Raw genomic sequence first — 22,818 nt, forward strand, 5'->3', positions numbered from 1 at the left:
AGGTTCAGTGATATGTGCAGTACCTTGCCTTGAGGAGAACGGTTCAGATTTGTCCTCCAGCTCTGGATAACTTCGCAAATAATGAGTTGTCTAAATATTAGCATGCAGCAGTCCCCCGTCACGTATGTTAAGGTAATCCGGTAGCAGAGACCTGTGTAATGGGTATGCTGGGAAGAACTGAGAGAAGGAAGGAGATACTTCACTGCTGTCGGCAAAGGAAACGGGGCATGCCTCGCATCTACGAAAGCTCGGCTTGCTTCCCCCAGCCTGTCCCCTGGAATTGTGTGCCGCTCGGCCCCGTGACAGGTGGCCTCTGAATCTGCTAATTGCAGCCTAGCACAGCATGTGCAAAATGCTTCCTGCCTTATGTCCTGCTTATGTGGGAGCCCTTTTGGTGCTATCCTGTCAGAAGCCACAGCAACAGATGTGTTCAGAAAAGGCAAGAGCTTGCATTTCATTCAGTTCAGTTCCACGTTTTCACAGGACCATATGGTTTATATAGATGTTTTGTATACATCTTATCTAGCAGATGATTAGAAGTTAGAGATTAAATGCAGAATCGCGCTTCCACTAAAATCTATGTAAAATGACATTATCAAAAACGTGATCGAACCCTAAAAGTGACTGACCTGCCCGGACATCTTTGTGTTTGAGAATATAGAGGTAAATGTCCATTTAAACATATTTTAATACTATATTTAAGAAGATTTAACTCTTGCGAACCACTTTGAATTTCTAGCGTCCACATACAAAATGTTAGCTCTTCTTTTCAAAATTATTGTCGCGTACGAAGAAAAAAAGATGCTTTTTTTTTTTTTTTTGGTAATGGAATACAGAATTGAAAGATGGATGCAGGTGCCTGGTTGTAAGCAGGTAGTGCTTTTTTAATGTCTGTCTCCTGCCTGGCCTCCAGTTGCTGCTCCATGTGGTCTTCGATTGGTCTTTGTGCGCCAGGCACAGCAGAGATGGCATTGGATGCTTACATTTGAGCTGAATCCCACCCTAAGCAGTTGTGATACGCTTAAAGATAAGAAGGAATTGTTATCACAGCTGGGATACCAAACTTGGGCTTTTCCAGCGTCCAAACTTGTTTCTTGAATGCAGCATTCAGGGCTTGGTCTAAGATGTCTCCATTATCATAGTATATTATCATTGTAGGGAATACTGGTGGTTTCAAAAAAAAAAAAAAAGGAAGTATGAATATACTGAACTTTGAGTTTATATTCATTCTAGTTGAATTCAGAAAAAGGAACCTTTTTTCTGATTTAAGAAACCAAACTATTACAGGTGCAAATATATAATAGAAAACTTTACTCAGTTGAATGTACAGCCCAAACATTTAGTTATTTTTGTAGTTTCACTTATCACTAATGATAAAGCATCATTAAAAATAGCTTTTTTTTCCCTTCCATTTTGAGAAATTGAAATAGGATCCTATGTAGATCGAGTAGCCTCAGAATTGAACAGCCCTCAGAAGTTAGAAAGCGTATTTGTTTCTTGAATTAAATGATACATATGTAAGTCAACTTTCCTTAAAAACTATCAGTGTCTTCATTCAGGCAGCAGTTGCCAGACCAGTACCATGGAATACCAATTAAAGGCATCTCTGTTTCAGGTGTCTGAAATGGACCTCCTCAGGCCTGAAACTGTGGCCTGGAGGGGACAAAATAGAAAACTCTGAGTTTCTTCTGTTAACTAAATATCCAACCAATAGGATAGGATAGAATAAAATAAAAGTTGAAGTCAGATAGAAACAAAATGGAACCTGATGGCTTTCAGATTAATTGTTTTTCATCGTCAGGTTTACCCGTGGTAAATGTAGAAATACCACCAATACGTGCAATGATGTGGTCGTTGGGTGCAGAGTTGCGGTGATTTGTGTTGTTGTGTCTTGACCTCCTGTTCGTCAAACATGGAGTACAGGATCGTTGTTTGGGAAGGCGATGTTATATAGCTATGGAAGCCGGGTTGCCCGCGGTCAGCTGCAGAGACAGCAGCAAAAAAAGTGTGCAGTCAATGGCTGCTTCTTATCCTGCGTTGTCTGAAGACTGCATTTTCCTTCCAGCTTCTCCTCAGTATGCTTGGACAAATTAAAATGGGGCATTTTCCAGAACTCATTGATGATTTAATCAAACCTGTTAAGATATACCTTTATATAATGAGTATCCATCCAAGCTCAGGGCAGAAAGCCCAGTCAGCACTCAGCAGGCCAAGAGAGATTTAGCCTACAGATATCACCTCGGTTCTCCTGCTTAACTCTCTGTTAAAAGTAATTAAAACATTCAATGATAAAACAAAAATCTGTAATTAAAATCATAGGGCTGCATCCAGCCATATACAAGGCAGAACCACTCGTGTCCTTCCATTGCCTCATACAAAACCACATTATTTTGGGGATGGGAGTCTTGGGTGGTGGTTGAGTTTTCACCCATAGTGTTATGATGGGATATTTTTAGTTCTGTAGGAGCTTCATCCTTTTCTGGATAAAATAAAATTTGAGCCTTCAGATTTTTATGTGAAGGCTGTTCTGCTTCACAGAACTGAATGACTTTAATTGTGGTTTAATATCAAAATAAATGGTATATGATGCATCTGTGTAAACGTCATTTCCATTTTTATAAATATGAATCAGTGTTTCTTTCGTGTTTATTTCTCACGTATGACATTTGAAAAGTGGCAATGTTAGAGAATATCGGAGCAATCTAATAAAAGATACTTGAGGTATCTAAATATGGTCACATTACTTTGTTCATGCATTAAAACAAAACCAAAACAAACAAACAAAAAACCAAAACAAAACCAAAAACCTCAAACCAACCCTTTGACTGCCTTTTTTGTATTCAAGACCAAACAGTTAAAACTGGTAATGTATATAAATGTGACCTGTGAGAATTTTGGCTAAAGCAAATTTAAGTCTTTTATACTTTCCAATACCTTCAGTAGGTTCTCAGGTCCTCATTTTCATAACTGGAGGGGGGAGGCTGAAAAGTTACAATTAAAATTCACATATTTGTCAACAATTGAAAGTTAAATAGACTATTGTGTTCAGAGAATTGAAGGTGTATTGATGCAGGAGAGAGTGTATCTGAGGTAGCATCCTGAAAACTTGCACAGTTTCTAAGTAGCTTTTGAAAGCAAGGTTGTTTTCCTGCAGAATGGAAATAATGTTTTGCCAGTCACAAATTGATTATCAAATTTCAAATATTTACTTAGAAGAAATCTATTCATTAATTCATTGGAATTTTTCATTGACTAAAGTCAAGAATTCTTGTACAGCCAAAGCATTTTTAGATTAATTTTTAAATTATATAATTTAGGAAGCTTTAGAAACAGGATAATTCCCTATATTATGATATTTCTGGTATTAGGTTATGAATATGCTAATTTAAATTAGTATATTCTGACATTTGCAAGTGTGAGAGATTGCATTTAAATAAAGTACAAGGAGTCACTCCATCTGCATTCTCTATAAACTCTGCCTTCTCAGTGATGAGCTCTCTATACTTCCCGCCACGTGTAAATGATGCCAAGCGTGAGATTGCTGATAGGAGATCCTTCAGACCTTCTTATAAAATCTTCTGAAAATAAGGAATAGTTGCTGATTACTGCTACTAGTAGACTTGTTTTTTTGTGAAAAGTTTCAGGTTTTTCAAAACAACTGTGGACTCTCTGACTACGTAGTTCTCAGATTGCTTTCTCTTGCACAAAACTATTATGCTACTGAATAATAGGAAATGTTGATGAATGAAAATTCTCCAGTTTCCTTGCTATAGGTGCATACGCTGTTGCCTGGATATATCTCTCTCCCCTTCATGCAGAACTGCTTCAGATGTGCTGTTGTGAAGCTTCCAGCCTTCTTAACCTAGTTGAAGCTATAATTTATTTAAATACTATGAAAGTAGTGTTCTGTTCCTCTTGACAGTTTGCAGTGACTGATCTCACTGTGTGATCTCGAAGTAGCACAAACTGTAGTTCAAGGTGGAATTACAGTTACCAGTATTTGTTTGGTGTCACCGGAGGGTTTGTAAGTGAAAGGAGCTTGGAGTTGCACGGGACAGGTCATTGTCATTGCCAGTCTAAATCCATGCCCGTCAGACAGCAGTTCTGCCATCCCGTGTGCCGTTCTAGGGTCAGCAGCAGATGGTAAAAGGGTTTGCTGCATGTTTTTTGGTTTCTTCTGATGTAATTTTCATGGACTATTACTTCAAGGATTTCCTTTTGAAAAACGATAGTGGAAATGCAACGGAAGTTGCACTTTGTCATCTGTTGAAGTTGTCTTTTGTAGTTCTTCACGTGTGATTTCCCATGGGGGTTTGTCCCTGGAGCTCATGTTTTGAAATTTTCTTAGGAGAATCTTCTGAAGAACAATTCTATTTCTAGGGTTTCAGCAGCTTTTTAGCAGCTGATGAATGACTGCTCTGTGATTTTTGCTTTGGGGAATGTTTGCCTCTTTCCTGATGTCTTCTTTCCTGCCATGCATGTTCTTGCAGCCTTTTATGAAACTTGTTTGTTCATTTTGGTACTACAGCTTCTTCTCATTGAAAAGCCCATTTTAAATATATCTGGTGCCTGTATAGCATCTGCCTGTAGTCTCTGAAGCTTAAATAAATATAATAAATAGTTACTCTATCTAGACTTGTAAGTCATTTGTGCTTCTATGCTCTCAATTCAGTATCAGTACTAGATAATCTTTATTGTTGTCTATTTGTAACTTTTTCCCTCATTTACCCAATGTGCCACACTCACTTTATGTTCAAAGCCTTGGTGTTGAACATAATCACTTCCCAATTTTTTCAACACCTCAGCTATATTTTTACCTGTTCTTTGATATACCAGATAATACTAATAAATAAATTTCATCTTTATTTCCATTAATCTGCTTTCTTATTTACAAGTTCAAGCACGCATTTACAACATACATATTTACATATTTTAAACAACTCTGTGTTATCACTCAAAATACTAACTAATGCAATTGTTAGTCCATGTAATTATCCTAAAAGTTGTAACAAATCCTTTCTTTGCCATTTTTGTCTTTTGTGGACTCTAATTTATGTTTACACCAGAGTTTACCTTACTATTTACATTAAACAGTCATGAAAACGGAAGTTCTTTTCCCAAATGCAGCAGTAGTTTGTGACTTCTTAACCAAATTGTCAGATACCCCTAAAAAAGGGATCCTGCAACTATTAATCAACTTTAAAATAGTACCTGTGGGATCTAAACTTTGTGTCTACTTTTTTTTGTTTGTTTGTTTGTTTTTTCACTTCCCTAAAGACTGTTAGTTTAACTGAGGAAATAGTTCAGATTTTAAAATTTAGTAGTCTGACTACTCAGACTGAGGTTGAAGTTTGTGACTCCATCTCAAGATGAATCAAACTTGTTTTAACTGATGAAGTAGTAACTATATTGTGCTTTACACAAGAATGATTTTTGACATGCGAATGTTTTACTTGTATTGAATATTTTTACACTTTACACGTATAATTTGTAATTGTAAAATTTTAATTTAAAATTTTACTATTCTATGTCATGTTTGTTTCTCTGGGATTTAGCCTTACGGGAAGGCTGGTATCAAACTATGGCTGTAAAATCTTAAGGTGGAGCAGAACCTTCAAAGTGCTACGACATTCTTGGGCTTATTGTCTCAAAATATTTTCTGTTTTATCAGGGAGTGGGGGTAATTAATGAGCTAAGCTTCTGCCTATTAGAACTTAAAAAACAGCCCACTGTTTCTTGAACATGAACATTTTTTCATTTTTAGAGAATTTTCTGTTCTGTGTTTATAGCTGGGGTCAAGGCTTTCTTTCATCATCTACCAATCTCAGCTTTGCAAAATTTCTGCCAGTGTCTACAGACCTTTAACTAAGCAATGTTGAAGTTACCAATGAAAGAGTTTTATTCTTCTGAGCAATATTTGCCCAACACTTTGCCTAGGAGATTAAAATAAACATGTGAAGGAAAATTTGGCTGAAGGTTTTGCAGGCAGACGGGCAATCATGCTGACTTGAACTATCTGTACCGGCCATTCACGCTTTATCCCTGCAGCGGACTGAGTGTGTCACGTTCTTTTGTTTGTTCTTTTGCAGTTACTTGTTCATACTTTTTGTGAGAACCCAGTGTCTGATGCAAGCTTGCCCTCAATTTTGTGGAAGAAAATAAATGATGTGTGTACTATGTTGACATGCAAGAGTAGTGATGGAGCTTTTTCACCTGTGGCGCAACTGGTTAAGTGTAGAGAAGGTGAAAGTCAGAAGGTGCAATCATATTGGACATGAGAACTGAAAGTGTGTTAGGCCAAGAGGTTCCTAATGTGAGGAACTGTTACCAGGCTAAAATGAGGTAGTTGCGGTATGTTTAGTTTATGAGATTGTTATTGATGCGAAACAAGAAAATAAGGGATGAGGAGGAGAAATCATGTCAATAGAGGGAATACACAGGTGAAAATGAATGTGCTTTAATTTGGGGGGCTAGATGGATGAGTGTCAGGAGCCCAAACAGCTGTGGTCAGAGGTAAGAGATCGATTTGGGGCTACAGTGGCAGAAAAGCAAAGCTTGAAGAAGAGGGAGGAGACTAGGGAGAAAAGTCATAAAAATAATTAAATTAATAAGGCTTCTAGTTTTTAACGTAAACAAAAAAATCTCAGTCTCATGTTGTCAGCCTTTGTGTCTGAACTCAGATTTGTGTAGAGGGGAAGAGGCAGCAGCCTACGTTTCTCCTTGCTCTCCTGTGGTTGTCCTGTGGTCTGAAGAGGTCTGTTTCTTCAGGAGAGCTGTGCTGGGTCAGGTCTGTGGCCCATCTGTAGCCCTTAACTATGTCCTGTCTGTGACAACGGGTGGCACAGCGGCTTAGCAAAAGTGGATGTAGAGATATACTTCAGTGATTATCGGAACCTCAGATACCATCAGGCATCTAGAAATGAAGCTTGGACTCGCACCATGTGTTTTTAATAGTTATTAATGGATCTGTAGTCCATAACTGCTATTTCCTTTTGAAGGCATTTATACTTCTGTCCCCCACAACATCCTATGGCAGCGTTAGGGGCTCATCACTTAGTGTATTGTTTTTGAGAGTATGGGAACATTTTCCTCTTTGTATTCCTTAGATCACACAGGAGGTTTTCAGGACACAGACAAGCGTCTCAGAAATCTCTTCATACAGGAGGCAAGGTTTAGGAGGCTCTGCGCTTGTGGCCGCTCTTGGCTTCTCTTGCCTCCCCCTGACATGCACACCCCTGCATGAGATCCTGTTAGAGCGACCACGTGTTCTGGGAAGATAAGTCAATATTCTTGGGACATTCAGGAAATATCTGATGGGAATTGTTGGGGAAGAAGCTGGGGAGGGGCATTCAGGGAACCTAGAGTCGGTTCAGTACGTGCTGGTGATGTAGAAGGAGGCAGATAAGAGCACTCAGGGAGACAAATGAGAGATTGACATCTTGGAGCTATTTTAGACTATGTTATTCTCCATGGGGGATTCCCATTCAGCTAAGAATGGTGCCATTCTTGTAAAGTATTTCAGTGAAGCTTTGTGATATAATTTTATATTAGAAACTATAGTTAAACTGTAGAATGTAGAAAATACTACAAGAATTATCCATCTCGTCAAGGCTTTTAAAAATAAATGACTGTTAGTATTGCAGAAAGGGGAACTCCCAAGGTAGCATGAAGTTAACAAAGGAGTTTAAGGACAGCCTTAACAATGATTTTAAGTATTTGTATTAATGACTTTGACACCAATTAAAAGGCAGTCCTGTTGAACAAAGTTGGGAGGCATCAGTACAGGGGAAGAACAAATAGGACATGAGCACCAGCTGCCTGTGTCCCTACTGCTTCCTTTTGCATTAGTATTAACATTTTTACAACCAGAAAATGGGTAAAAGCTCATACCTTACCCTCCTCCCCTCTCCCCCAGAGTAGGTTTCGGTCAGATCAGGTGCTCAGCCTGTCTTGCCATGGTCCGTTGCATGGCCCCATAAATGCCTGTACTAGCAACGGGAGGTAGTGGGTTTGTGGAAGAGCAAGACTGCCCTTTTCAGAGGTACCATAGGCTTACATCAAATGAAGTAAGGGACTGCGGAAACATTGCCTAGCGTAAAATGAGCTGGATCTTTGGCAGTTGATCCAAAGGTATTTGAACATGACTGTGTTGGGCCAGAAGCCCCTAAAAAGGGAGGGAGGTCTGAAGAGCCCTTTAGTGCCCAAACCAGGTCTGGTGCCCAGCGGGACGGTGATGACTAGAGACCAGCTAAGCACGATACCTTGCAAGAGCCTCATAATATGGAGGAAGTCAAGGCGGTGGTGGGAGGATCACGTGCTTGTGGTGACTTGTGGTTACGGGCTGAGTGGAGACAGAAGGAGAATATTTTTTTGTGTTATTGTAGTCTGCTCTAAAGCAGCCAAGATTTGGGAACACGTGTACTTCTGTAGGTTGTTTTTTTTTCTCCTCCCTAACATGAAAGCAACATCACCTTCTAAGCATATTAAAAATCAAAGATTATTACGATGATTAAATTACAACATTATTTACAGTAAGTGGTAGAAGACCTAAGAAATCCATAGTGTCTGTAGCTTTTGCTAATGACACAGTGTGACTCAACAACAAACTGACATTGTAACCTCAGCTGCCTAAAAGGACCCAACTTACTTTCAAAAGTATTTCCTTATGTTTCAAAGGAAAAAAAGAAAAACTTGCTGAGGTATTGAGATTGGTTGGCAGTATCTCTTGCTCTTACAGTACACAGAATTCAAAATATCTCAGACCTTGACAACCAAGAAATGAAAAGTTATGGTACAAGAAAATCCAGATTTAAATCTTCCCCTGCTGAGCTGGCAGTAGCAACTGAAAATCATTTGCATGCTAAGGTGTAGTTGTACTGAATAGTGGAAGGAGCAGTTGAAATAGCTAAGTGGAGCTGTTGGATGGATTTAAGGAGATTTATTAAACTTTCCCTGTTCACCTCATGTACAGCCTTTCTGCGTGTTTATGCTTCATTTTTACAGTAAATGGGGCCCATTTTCTATCTGTAAGATGAATAGGAGATAGACTTACAGGTTTACTTATATTCAGTCAAAGTAGAGAGTTGGTCGTCATCCAAGGAGGGGGAGTTATAAAAGTGCATTTCTATGTGGTTGGAGGGTATGGAGAAGGCAGAGGCAGACTTGTTCTGGAGGAGCACAGTGAGAGGCAATGGGCACAAGTTGGGAAAAAAGGATATTCCAGTTAGATGTAAGGAAAATAGTCACCATGAAGGTGGTCAGCCGCTGAAGAGGTTGTAAAAATCTGTTTTCAGAGGTATGTGGAACTTGATGCGTCAATGCCCTGAGCATCCTGATCTAGTTGGATCTCCTTTTAGCAAGAGGTTGGACTGGAGACCTCCAGAGGTCCTTTCCAACCGACATGTTTCTGTGATTCTAACCTATAGCATGTGTAGGTTTTTTGTGGAATCAGTGAAACATGAGGTTATTGGCCAAATGTCCTCTGCCCTACGTCAACGTACATTTACTGTGGGTAACTCTGGCTCGTGACCATGATGATTCCCGTATTTACAGGCCTCCACCTCTGTTGCGCAGTGCTCCATATGGCCTTATCTCTCCATGGTTACCTTCCTGTGCTCTGTGTATGATAAACTACCAAAAGAAGCTCATTTCTTTTACCGTGTTGTCACCGCCTGCATTTTGCCAGCACAAGTGTTTGTATGATGAATTACATCAAGAAGTTAATTCAAGTTATAATTAGTTAATTCAAGTTATAATTAGTACAGCAAGAAAACAGGTTAGTTTTAAGGGTCAGCTCCTGGTGCAGTTAGTTGGTTTTGTAAGTGCTAGGGGAAGGGTGAGGTGTGGGGCAGAAACAGATACAGTGCAGAAAAAGTAGGACCGCTTCCTCCAGCAGTAGCACCAGCAGTTGAATGTGAAAATAGAGAAATCTGGTATCAATTTCTGATCGATCATAAAGTTACATTTACTCTGTGCTAATTTTTTTTTGTTGATCTAAAACGTTGGGGTTATTGCCATAACACTGTTTTCGAATGGCCAGGATTATCTATGAAAATACAGACATTTATCTAGGTTGATTTCGTATGAAACCATATCATTGTATATTTACTTTGCACAGCAAAAATGTTTAGAATTTCTGTGAATAGGGTTTTGGTTTAGTTTCTTGGTTTGGGGACATTATTTTGTGTGTATTTTCATGTTTGGATTTATTTGCTGTACATAGGTTACCAAAATTGGAGGATTTCAGGAAATACCCAGTTTCTTAGAATTTTATACCAAAGGCTCATGCATCATAGCACGTGAGAGCTAGACACAAATAGCAAATTTTAGGACCTCAGTGCAATCCACTGAAGAGGATGTAACTGGTTGCATGACTTATAGATATGTCTGTGTGGGCACTCACTCCAAGGGGTTCCAGACAGATGATTTAGTAATACTACTTCTGGGCTAAAATGGTAGTTTGCCTTATTTATCGGAGGCACCTGAATCTGCCTTTGTCTGGTCTCTTAAGGAAGTAATGTTATGGAAAGACTAAGAAAAGAGAACAAGTGAGACAAGGCTATAATGGCCTTCCTATATCCAAAATTGTAAACAACTAAAGGTAAAAAGGAAATATTCAGGCTAGTGTAGGGGCTTATAACTAGAAATAAAGCAGTGAAATGAAGAAAGAGAAGATTAAGGCTAAATGTCATGAAAGAGCATTCTGCAACAGTAGTGGTTTTTTAGATGACTCTTCCAAAGAAAGCAAAGAAAAAATTGTTTCATGACAAAGGCCCTTTTTTCCTTTTTTCTTTTATTCCGCCCCCCCCCGTTTCTTTCCTTCAGCTTAACCACTCAATGTAAAATAATCTCACATGGGTATATAAAAGAATGTATTAAATTTTTGAGGCATGAATGTGAATCTCTGCATCCTTGGGAGATGCTGTGATGATGCCTGAATGCTGCACAGCTTTACAGAGCCGAAGGTGCAGTATTTGCTGTCGGGATATCGTGGTACAAAGTCCTGATCCTGTAAATGAGTCGATGGTAGTAGGTCTGTGCACAGTGTGCACTTCACCAACCTCAGTGGGACTTTGTAGGAATGGAGAGATCTATGTAGTTCAGGATTTAGTTATAGATCAGTTTAAAAAAGTGAGAATAAAAAACGTTTGGGCTGAAGTACATAGAGATGAAGGGAGGACGATAGGAAGTAATTATTAAGCTTTTATAGGAGTTTTTTGCTTGCTTTCTTGAATGCATATAAATGCTGCTGCTTTATTTACGGTCAGTAGGACCTAGATGGCAATCCTACTAGCGATTTGTCCTATTTAATTTGAGATTAGAATCATTCTAAAAGAGCAAGAAGGGGGTATATATTTGTGGTCTGTTAACCACCAACAGGAGGTAAAGAAATAACAAAACGAAATCCTGAATTTAAACTTATAAATGGGTTAAATAGACGACAATTTTTGGCAATGTCATTATTTTGGCATGGATACTCTTAGCTAAGCCTTTGAAAGCTTTTGATGTCTTTCCTTAAAAAACGTCTAGTATTATCTCCAGTGTCATAAAATTCTGGCAGATCAAAATTGCTTTGGTGGTTTAAATTGGTGATTTAAACTGGCGTTAGCAACACTGCCATAAAAAGGATGCTTCTGCAGTTCTCTCCAGCAGCCAAGCCGGCTGGAGAAATTTCTGCCCGCTTCCTCTTGGCCATTCATTCCTTCTCCACATGAAGATTTTCTCCCCTTTTTTACTTGCACCAGTGAAAGTGCTTGTGGTGGTGTATCTGTGGGCTAATGAAATGGTGCGGCTAGAACAATTTCTTTTGTGGTTTTTATTGGGAAGGGGGGGAAGGTAGTTAGCTGGATTCTGCAAAGTTTCCTCAGATAGGTTCAATTTTTGTTTCTTTGGGGTTTTTTTTGTTTTATTTGTTTGTTGTTTGGTGTAAGCCCAAATAATTTCAGCGCTGCGATTTTCAGTGTGGCTCTGCAAATATTTGTCTCGGCACATTGGGGCGGTTGAAGCTCTGTGAGGGCCAGGTGGAAACATGCAGCTGAGGACTGAGCAGCGATTCTGTAACAGGCCTGGTACTAGGGAAGATATACATGCAAAAGTGCCTGTGGATTTTTCTTTTTCCCCACATATATATTTCCAGTCTTCTACGTATCCCAAATAACCGTTAGAAACTGATTAAGAAATCTGTTAAAATATGCAGTGCTTCTAAGAAACTTTTAAGTGCTGTAGCTGAAGACGAAGGTTGTTTCTAAAATTGAGATTATTAGAACTATCACATCACCTTATTCTCATTTTCAATAACATAACAGTGAACTGGGGATTTTTTTTCCTTTACTTTCTGCACTTGTCTGAATTTGAGCAGTGTTCCAGCTGAACTCTGAAATCTGACAGTCGTCACTTCAAACCTGGTAATGCCTGGCTGAAACTGGAGACTAGCCTGGCTCCAGACCTCTTATGTATTTGCTCCATATTTAAAGAAGCGATGTTACATGATATTTTGTCCAATGTAACAAAAATAGTTAAATCTCTCCTTAAGATTTAAAACCCAACTTTTCCTTGGGTTTAAATGCCTCCTTGCTGCCCCGAGAGGGTCTTACTGCAATGCAGACACTTCATCTTTCCCTTTCTTAGAGAGCAACCTGTCTTATCAATTACTTCCATAAAACAGCATTTATTACAAATACCGTTTCGTGAAGAGATGAGCTGCATACCTGATATGTCTGGATACTAAGGAAGTTAAGCAATGCAATCCTTGTAATTCCTCCTGACGACTCTGAAACAGGGATGTGATGATTATGGTTCTCCTGGGAGATGTCTTAAAAAATTAACAAGGTCATTTTCTTAACAAAAATTTCCAAACCTCATTTCAACCAAGTAGGAAGGGAATATTGCTTTTATCTGCTTCTGACTTAATTGTCCATGCGCCTGTTGCGGAGATGTCATCATGTGATAGCAGTGCCGCTAACGCAGAGAGGTGCCTCTCAAACCCCTGGGAGGAATAAGGCAGTTTCCCTGAAAGACTTTCTTTTTAGTAAAGATAAGATGGAAAGAGTAATGATGGAGACTAAACTGATAAAGGCAGAAATATCAGAAGGAACGGCAGGCTAAAGCCAGAATTTTTAAAGCTGCATTAGATGCATCTTCAGAGCTGGAAGTTACTTACATCACCAAGTCCTTTAATAGCAGATGATCTTTTATCTGCAGAAGAATAAAGAGCGCCGAGTTCTTAACTGAATGTGTCTTAAATGGGGATGTCTGGCAGTGTGAGTCAGGTTGGCCTCCTGAGCTCCGGAAAGCACAGGTAGCCTAGAGAAGCTTGGTATCACTGAACGGCTGAAGGTTGGATACAGGATTTGAGAGCCATACAGAAACAAGGACTCCCTCCCTGATGCCTAAGTCCACTTTGTTAATAGCGCAAAATTACAATTGAACTAAGCTGATTAAATGGCACAGTTGATTTGACACACAGAAACAGTGCTGTTAATCTGGCAGCCAAATATATTGGAGGGGAAATGAGCTAAAAAAAAATTACAATCTCCATCCAGAATTATGATTTTTTTTTTTTTTAATAAATTAAAAAAAAAAGGCAAAAACCTGCTAAGGCTTTTCCTTTTTTGATGTGTCTAGAAAGTCTGCTTTTTCAAGAAGGCAGCACAGTGAACTGGGAGGAAATGGGATTTTATCTTTTATTTAACCAAGGAAGGAGTACAGGCATAACTTCAACTAAATTTGCTATTAAAAAAAAATTACATTATTACATTTGAGGAGTATTCTGAAGTTTCTTGGAGTGATTTGCAGGTTGCATGGGACTGATCTGTATGTACTGCGCACATAGTTGAAAAGGGAGATAAATTCCTTTCTGTTAGTAATACAATCATCTCACAAGCTATTTTTTATTAAATTAGACCTGTGTAACTAAATTGCTCCTGATGCCTTTTGTGGATGCTCCTAAATCATCAGCTAAATAGCAGCTGATCTAAGTTTTGGAAGATGATACTCATTGTTCCTGATAGTAATCAATCAGAATTTGATACTTGTATACAGTCTTGTTTTAAAAGCATTGTAATTATGGCAGTGCTACAAATCTTATGTTAATGGAGGAGGAAAAAAAATAGTAAATATGACCCATAATTTGAGTTTAAACATTCCGTGGATGTTACTTGTAGAATGAATACCGTTTCCCTTAATTAAAGTAAACAGCAGGATTAAAAAGATCCCTTTCCCAACTTCTTTCTAGTATCATTAGAAGCAAAAGCAAAGCATATACTGGCTTACCTGACCAATTAGGGAATTGTTTTCTTCTGTTATTTCCTGTTTAATTCGTGCTTTTGATAACTGTGTTTTGTCTTTAGAAAAATCTTTCCTGTGTTCTAGGGGCCTTTTTCAAAGCAACACTCAGACAATGAGACACGTTGGTATTTCGGGCATGTCCCCAGCTTTCATCTGCTTTTCCTTACCTTTCATGTTTGTTTTTTCCCATTGTCAGAACCTGCGGTGCCTCCTCTTTGGTATCCCTAGCAGCAGCTGGTTGTGTATTTGTTTCAGGAGGTGGGTGGCCCTTCTGTCCTGCTCTTTTCCAGACGTCAGGGCGGAGGGAAAGCAGGTGGAGTAATAAGTATATGTGAATGTAAAGCCTGAAAAAGTGGGTGTCGGGCTTATGTATTTGGATACGTACATTAAAAACATTTTAATCTTACATAAAAAGTCTTACTAGATTTCAGTTTGATGGTGAACATGCACTGCTAATATAAAGAAACAGGCCTCTGTTAAATCTTGTGGCATTTGGGGACACTTGTGAATTAATTTGTTTCTGGGAGTTTCATCAAAAGAGAAATCCTTTGTAAAACTACAGATGTTAAAATACAGAGGAAAAAATGGTTCTTGTTCTGGGAAATTATATGCAGTTATTAGCAGTTGAATATTGAAGTCAAAATGCAGAAAAGACCCCTGAAAACTACTGTGATTCCAAGATTTCAGAGAAACACTTTTCCTAGACCTTCTTTCTGGTTTCTTTCCTTAAAAATAAATAAGATATTTATGGATTCATGGAGATATCCATATAGTTTTACTTACAATTTCACCATGACTTATTGCTTAAACATTAATAGCAGTTAAGTAAATTACAATGACCGGGAGAAAACGGACTAGTGCAGACACAGAGGAAGCCCCCAGCTATGGTAGTACCTGTAACCAGGCAGAACAGCTCGCCCTTTCATACTGCTATGAATGCATCTATTACACTTGGAAACGCAGCGATTCCATAGGAGTTTTCATTTTAAGACTTCTACCTAAAATGATTTTTTGAGGATTTAGCAGTGCCCTGTTCCAAACCCCCTGCCACACAGCAGGAGCTCTGTACACCCCCAGACACCCCCACTCGGGTCCAGCGGTGGTTGCCGTCCTATTTCTTGTAGTGCCATGACCCCATGTGCCTCTTCCTCTCATGGTTGTGGGGTTTTGTTAGTTTTGGGGTTGGTTTTTTTTTTTTTTTTTTCCTGTCAGGTGGGCAAGTCATCTGGCACAAGAGGATACTGAACTCCTTTGAGAGTCTGGCCAGAGGTAAAAAAGGACTATTACTCTACTGAATGCCACGTATGGTTGGTGCTACCAGACATCTGGCAAACCTGGTACCTGATATTAAGGTATGACTCTGCTGAACAGGTAACAGGGGCTGTAGTGATGTCCTTACGTCCTTCTTCATTTGGTACCCAGTTTTCTACAAAGCAGTAGCGTTCTGCCTACTGGTATTTGAAACGTGGTATAAAACTTCGCAGTTTGTGCTCAATAATTATGCTTCAGCTAAATGAATGGAAAAATACTGTTGAATGGAAACCGTCACAAGATCAGCCAATTAATACAATTTTTCTGTTGCATTTGATTGCCTTTTCTGTTCTTTAAAGAAGCCAGAAAATAAAACAAGAGACATATCTGAAGAGAGATGCATGTTCTTCCTTTTGCTGTGTAATCATCACAAATTCATACGTTCTTAAATTTCCAGCATTTTGTGCTTCTCAATGTTTCTAATTTAATTTTGGAGGAGAAGAATATTTCTTCAAACAATTGAGGCTCAACACTGTGCCATTTTTTCCATTTTAAAAGAAAGTCTCTGAAGAGATGTCAGTGTTTTATCTGCTGTGTAATGTCCTCTTTTCAGTTTTTGATTCAGTGTCATGATTTCTGGTATTCAGTGTTTGAAAGCACAAGAACACTAATTGTTTTATAATAGTAAATGTCAGCATGCAGTTTTCTCAAAATCAACCAAAAATAGAACTTTAGTCCAACTCGTAACATCTTTGCAGGTTTTAAATGCAAGTATTGATAGGAAATAGCCATTCAGAAACTATAGCTTTGTATCTACAGTTCTATAATGCAGTTCCTTCAGTCTTTAGTTTTATGTTTAGAAAAATTATTACTATGCAATCAGTTCTCTACAGATTTGTTATAGATATAGACTGCCCTGGAGCTATAAAATGGGTGATAACAACTGCCACAAATCAGAGGTGAATATTTTTGAAACCATCTAAACAGCAGATGAAGAACATTGTGTTATAAAGCATGGAGATACTTACACAGTTATAAAAATATTTTTCTATTTTCTTTCTTCCATCCAAAAATAAACACTAAGTAGTATTCCTAATCCTTTCATTCATTTTTCTTGATTTGTGCGTTTTCACATTTTCAAAAGAATTTCAACTGTCTTTGCAGTGTTGTAACAAGATTACAGTTGACAGAAATTTTGTATGTTGTTTCCAACTGTGTCACCAACATACCAAGAATTTGAGAAGGTCACTAAATCACTCTGCCACAGTCTTCTGTTAGTAAACTAAGAACTCTGTCACCTTCACATGACTTGGGAAATAAATTACATTTGAGAGTGTATTTTGAGATACGTTAGGTGTTTGGATAAATGGCAGTAGAGGTGCAAAGTATTTTCTTTTGTGTATGGAAATTTTAAAAAGGTCAAACCCATCTTTTTTTTTTTGAGAGAGAGAGATTATTCAAGTTTGCTGATACCTCATCTTCAGTGAAAGGTGAGGTATGTGTGACTGAGCATTTAGCTGTTTATTTAGTAAGTCAGATACAAAAGAGTACTTGGGTGAAATGTGAGTAAATCTCATTACTTCAGCAGTGGTCACTTCACTACAAATAAAAGTATATATTTAGTAAACCCTACTCACTTCTATGATCTAGTTTGCTGTGGATAATAATTTTCCTAAGGCAGCACTGTTTAACTTACATGAATGAGGGATTCTTCCCATCTCTCATCTTAATTTCTGGGCTACTCATAGCAAGGCAAGGCTCTTCCCATTGGTGTCCATAGTAACTCCTGGTTACCACTCTGGCTTCACTTTGGTCTGCTCCCGGTCCTCCTCCTGTTCCCATGGAAGCACTCAGAGTTTCCTGGTTTGTCGTTCCTATCTGATAAACTAAGAGTTTAAACCCTACGTTCTTCATCTTCCTATAGCTGCGGATGATATAGATACTGGCTGGGCAGCCTGACTCAGAGACCACCTGAGATGTGAAATAAATTGATGCAAAAGCTTCTGTATACTCAGTTGAATGAGTCATAACTTCTGTACTCCTATAAAGCGCTCTAGCTTTAAGAGCATGCTCTACTATTAAGGTAGTATCAAATAAGTGAGGATAAGAAAGGAAAGTCTAGATGCCGTGTTCACGTGTTAGTGAATGAATACAGTGCGTGGTGGGGACTGAAGTGAGGGGAGCTCGTTTCCTTAGTGGTTAGGTTGATAAGGGGTTTTGGGGAGGGGTTCTTTTAGTTTGTTCTACCCCTTAGGTAGGCTTAAGTATAGTTTTAGTTTCCTAAGATGTAGAGCCTGACGTCCTATGATGCTCCAGGAAATGGTTGCACGTTAGACAATCTCCATGGAGAATTTTGCTTTTGCGCATTGTAGAAGAAGGAGGAAGTTACACTGTTCAGCTTTAAAGAGAGATTAGCTGCTAAAAAAGTATTTAGAAGTAACCTAGAAAGGAAGGAAATGTAGATATTCATGTTCGGAAGAGAAAGGGAATTTCTTTATAATGTAGTTTGTGTCTCATTGAGGGCTGGTTTTTTTTCTTCCAGAAATATTGTTTTGTTTCTTAGAACTTATAATAGCGCTGCGATTTTGACTATATTAAAATATAAAGTATCAGTTCTCTATATACAAAGAGAAAATACATTTTTGTGTTTTATATATGCTTATAAATATAATATTTATATGTATGCACATATGGTTTAGACTTAAATATTGCAAATATATATATATATATAGGCAAGTATCTGTTACAGAAACAGTGCCCAAATCGAAGCAGCCCCACACCACAGCGTTTTGCCCTGAGGACTGCGGTGAGCTGCATCGCCAAGTCCCGCTTTGCTCGGCACAATGACAAGAGAAGTTTTGTTAATGATGCGGGCCCAAGTGCTGCTGGAGAATGCTTGAGAACTGCGAAGACTGGCCTTTACCAGCCCACTAGTGATAAAATTAGTGAGGCTTTCATGCTTCTTTTTTTCTAATGCTAATTAGAAAATTCAGTTATATTGGTGTGAATAAAGTGGTAAATAATAGTTAAAAGCAGGATGAAATTCTTTCTTAAAACAATATTGGAGCAGAGTCATCTGTCACGCGATCTCATTAGTTCTTGCTTGCTTGTCTGACAAAAACAAGACAGACCTAGTTTATTTATTTCTCACTTAAAACTATTAATTTTAAAAAATACCGAGGCTGCCTTTTCTGCATTATTGTGGAACAAAAAAAGAAACTTGGGTGGTTTTCCTCCTAGTTCTTTTATGGTGGAATGCCTTTGCAACTGAGTTGAATCATCTCGCGGATTCTAAAATCAGAGGAGAATGTAACCTCAGTAGGGATCACGGTGTGTTTTGGGCAGTGCTTATTCTGTTGCTTTCTTCCTCTCCCACTGCACACATCAGGCGTGATCATCGGTACGCGACGTACGTGTGTGTTTATGGGTGTAAAAATAGAAATCTGGGGGGAAAAAAAAAATCCCTTCAGTGTTTTTCAAATCTACCTTTAAATTTGTCACTAAAAAAAATTTAGAAAATACTTGCAGTTAGCCTTGTGTAGCTATATGCAGATATTCTATTATGTGTACTGAAATGTCTAATGTTTTCTGTGTACATTTATCTTAGTGTGAAATAATCTTCATATGACTGTAAGTTTGGTTTTTTCCTCACAACTAAGAAAAACATACCTCCCAGAGGCAAATGACTGATGGAGATTGCAAAGCCTTTGTAGTATTTCTGTGGTACTGCCTCTCGCATATAGTCCCTTATCTAAAAGAAAATGGTCTGAAATTTTTCACCTGTCCAAGCTAATGGGTTTCTTTTAATACCTAAACATCTATATGAAGCTCAGGCATGTTTTTCACCCATGTGATTTAAAGTAACACCTGTTAATTCATCAAAGTTATTTTTGATCTATGCCCGTGCAAAGTTGGCTCTTTCAAGAAGCTAATTTGCTGAAACTAGTGCAAATATTTAACTCCTGAGGTTAGAGTGTCTTTTGTTTGCATTTGTGATGTTAGAATATTAATAAGCAAACCCCCAGCGTTGGGTGGATGCGGACAGTTACCACAATGCACAGAGAGGCGAGGTTTCACCATCGGAGCTCTGGACCGGCCCAGAGACTCATCTAAAGAAATCCAGTCGTGGGGTCAGGGTGGCCTACGCTGTATCATCTTCTGCGCTCGAGTTAGTTTTGTAAAATGTTTGAACAATACTTTGTGCTGTTGTGTCAATAATAGCGGAAAATCTACCTTATCCCAAATAATACAAAAATAGAGTGCAAGAGCTATTTACGGTGGGAACAAATGGAAAGCTAATGACATTAGAAAAATGCATTGATGTTTTTACATAGCTATGCAACAAAATATTTAGGTTAAAAATAAATCTGATGGTTTTGAGAATTAGTAGCACCCATGAGCGTAAAAAATGTCTAAAAACAACTTATTATTTTTCCCCAATGATTTTTGAGCATTTACTTTGAATGATTATTGTCACGTGTTCAGATGGTTTAGTTTCTTCAAAGTTGCTGTTTGGGAATAAATTAATGAAAATATATTTGCGATTTAGAAAGTTTTGTATCTCAGGAGACACTAAATGTTGAGTTGTATCTAAATAAATGTTTTGTCCCCAGTCCAGGAAGAAATTTAAAAAAAAAAAAATAAATCAAAACAGATTTTTACATTTGAGCAGAGACATATGTTTTGTGGGTTGGCACCAGACTAGGATGCAGAATCTTGTAGAACCAACTCTTCATACTCTAGGATATTTAGAGGAACAACATTCAAAACAAGGTGCTAGAGAATTAAAAAAAAAAAAAAATACAGACTTTCTTTAAGATGGAAAAATGTCTGTTTTGAGTCTCTTTATGACTGTCTATTTCTGATGCCATGTAACTGTGACTTTTTTTGTGTCAGTGTCAAATGACATACAGGAATCAGCTATTGTAAATAAGATAACATGTTATTAAAAATAAAATGTTTTAATTTCATTGGTAAACTCACATTAATTGAAGATGAGATCATAGTGACTCCTTCTGGCTGTTATGATGATGATCATAAAGTCATATGAAGAAAAAAATAATGAAACACTTGGGTGCTGTTCAGCAAAATGAACAGGTCCTGAGAGATTTAGAAGATTCCCCTGAAATGTGGTTTAACACAGAAGAAACCTTTTCCCTGTGATGCGATGCTCAAACTCCTTCGAGAAGGCTTGAAGGTTTTAAGAACAAAATTAATGATACCCTTACAATTACTGCAGTTGTTATGTGTGAGAGAGAGAGGATTAAATCTGATCAGAAATAACATCTGCAATGGGACCACAGTTTAAATATCTGGATTTTGGTTGTGCAGTTCAGTGCCAGCAAAAAAAGAAAATATCATTTATTAACACAAAAGGCAAAGTGAGAATGATTTACTTGTCAGGCAAAAAAAAAAAATCTTTTCAGTGGCACTTAAAAAATCTGGGGAGATTTGGGTATGATTCAACTTCTTAAGAAAATTGAATGCTAAGTTTGAAGGGCAATTGATAGAAAGCCTCAACACCGAATTACATGTGCAAAGTCGCTTTTAGGGAAAACAAGTCACAGGCTCTGAACCACTTTGAAGAATAATTGTTTAAAATGGCACAATGAAATGTTGCATTCATTTCCCTGTAGTTGCTCTGTATTGTGTTCTCCCTTTAAAAAAAAAACATTTTTTTGCTCCAGTTCTCGGTGCGCTTTCAATTTTAAGATCTCCCTGTCAGCAGGTGTGCTTTCTGGTTTGTAACCGCTGATAAGTATCTTCTGTGCTGAACTTATTAAACAAATCTGTTGATGGATTCTGCTTTGGCTTCCGTACCAGTTTATTCCTCTGACTTTATTGGTTTGGCATATAAAACAAGTAAAGTACAGCCAAAGCCAAGCATAGCTAACAAAAGAAGCATATGTCATGACTGCACAAGATGTAGACCTGTTGAATTAAAGGTAATTGTTTTGGGTTTAATGTTCACGTGGCGTACCTTAATGCAGCAACATTTGGTGTCTTAGATCGGGTTGTTTAGTGACTTTGAGCAGCTTATCTGCAGAACTTGTTTTTCACCTGTTTTTCACAGACGACTTCTGTGCACTTCGTTATATTTCATTACCCTTAGATTATTTGAAACACTTTTTTCCATTCCTCTCCTGTCCCTCAACCCTGTCTTGAACCATATCTGAAAATGCAGCGGCAGTCTGCTGGGGCAGCGTCGCTTTCAGTTCCTACACAGCAGCTTTTTAATGCTTTAATAGGGTCATTTTGTCTCTGGAATTTTTTCCCCATACCAATCCATCAACTCTCAGTTTGGCAAGCATCAAGGCACAGTGTACATCCAATTTCTTTTTCAGATTTTTCATTAGAAAAAGAGAGTTAGTATAATCATGGTATAGCCTATGCAATTTTATTTCAGAGACTGATCTGACAGTTATTTTTTCTACAGGGATTTTAAATTTTTGGAAGCACTAGAAAGGGCAGAGTATCCATTTAAGTATTCGATAATGTGCTATTTTGTGGAAGAAGTTGGTTTGAAAGGTGTTCATTCTCAGGTGATGGAAGCCGGGAGGGATTGGATTAGCTTCAGAAGAAACAAACATGAACAATTCAGATAAAGAGTTATCATAAAGCTGAGATGAAATAACTTTTTGCTAGGCAAACTGCAAAAACTTAGTGGTTTTGCTATTAGAGGTATTACGGCTTTAAGCAGCAATAAATTGTCCGCAGAGCCTGCTAAGTGGTCTGGTGATCCAATCACCATTCCACACGTGTCCTGACTGCTGGCAATCAGATGTCCCAGGCCTGCACATAAATAAATGAGTAAATAGATAAATCACGTTTTAAAAAAACATATATTCAAGATGAATTAGTTGCCTGTGTTAACCCAAGTTGGATTGCTGCTCTGGTTGCACGCTGTCAGGAGTCAGCAAAAGGTTTTCCTTTGCTCAGAGTTGGATTCCTCTGTAATCTGAGAAAGACTAAACCAAGTGGAATCGACTGAGTAGAGGGGAAAATTGTTTACAAGACGAAAGCTTTTTGACTTGATTAGTCTTCTAGTTAATTGCATCTGTTGCTAAATGAGGACTGAAAGATTTCAAAAGTATTGCAGCATATGTTAGGTTATACGGGGACCAGCGGGGCTTAATTTTGTATATAGCGTCGAGCATGTGCATAAGGGTTGGTTATACTGACTTACGGCTGTTATCAAACTTCCTGTCTCATGTTACACAGCTACGCTTTGAAGTTCCTTCATTAAGGAAATGTTCTCCAGAGCAGAGAACGTCAGGGCAT

General features: G+C 38.2%; 1 protein-coding gene across 5 annotated transcripts in view; it reads left to right on the plus strand.

The window, feature by feature from the left end:
* Positions 1–22,818, plus strand: part of MBD5 (methyl-CpG binding domain protein 5) — a 152,141-nt gene that overhangs the window by 27,571 nt on the left and 101,752 nt on the right. The gene's annotated exons all lie outside the window — the stretch shown is intronic.

This window comes from Aptenodytes patagonicus, chromosome 6 (genome assembly GCF_965638725.1).
Source record: "Aptenodytes patagonicus chromosome 6, bAptPat1.pri.cur, whole genome shotgun sequence".
Lineage (NCBI taxonomy): Eukaryota > Metazoa > Chordata > Aves > Sphenisciformes > Spheniscidae > Aptenodytes > Aptenodytes patagonicus.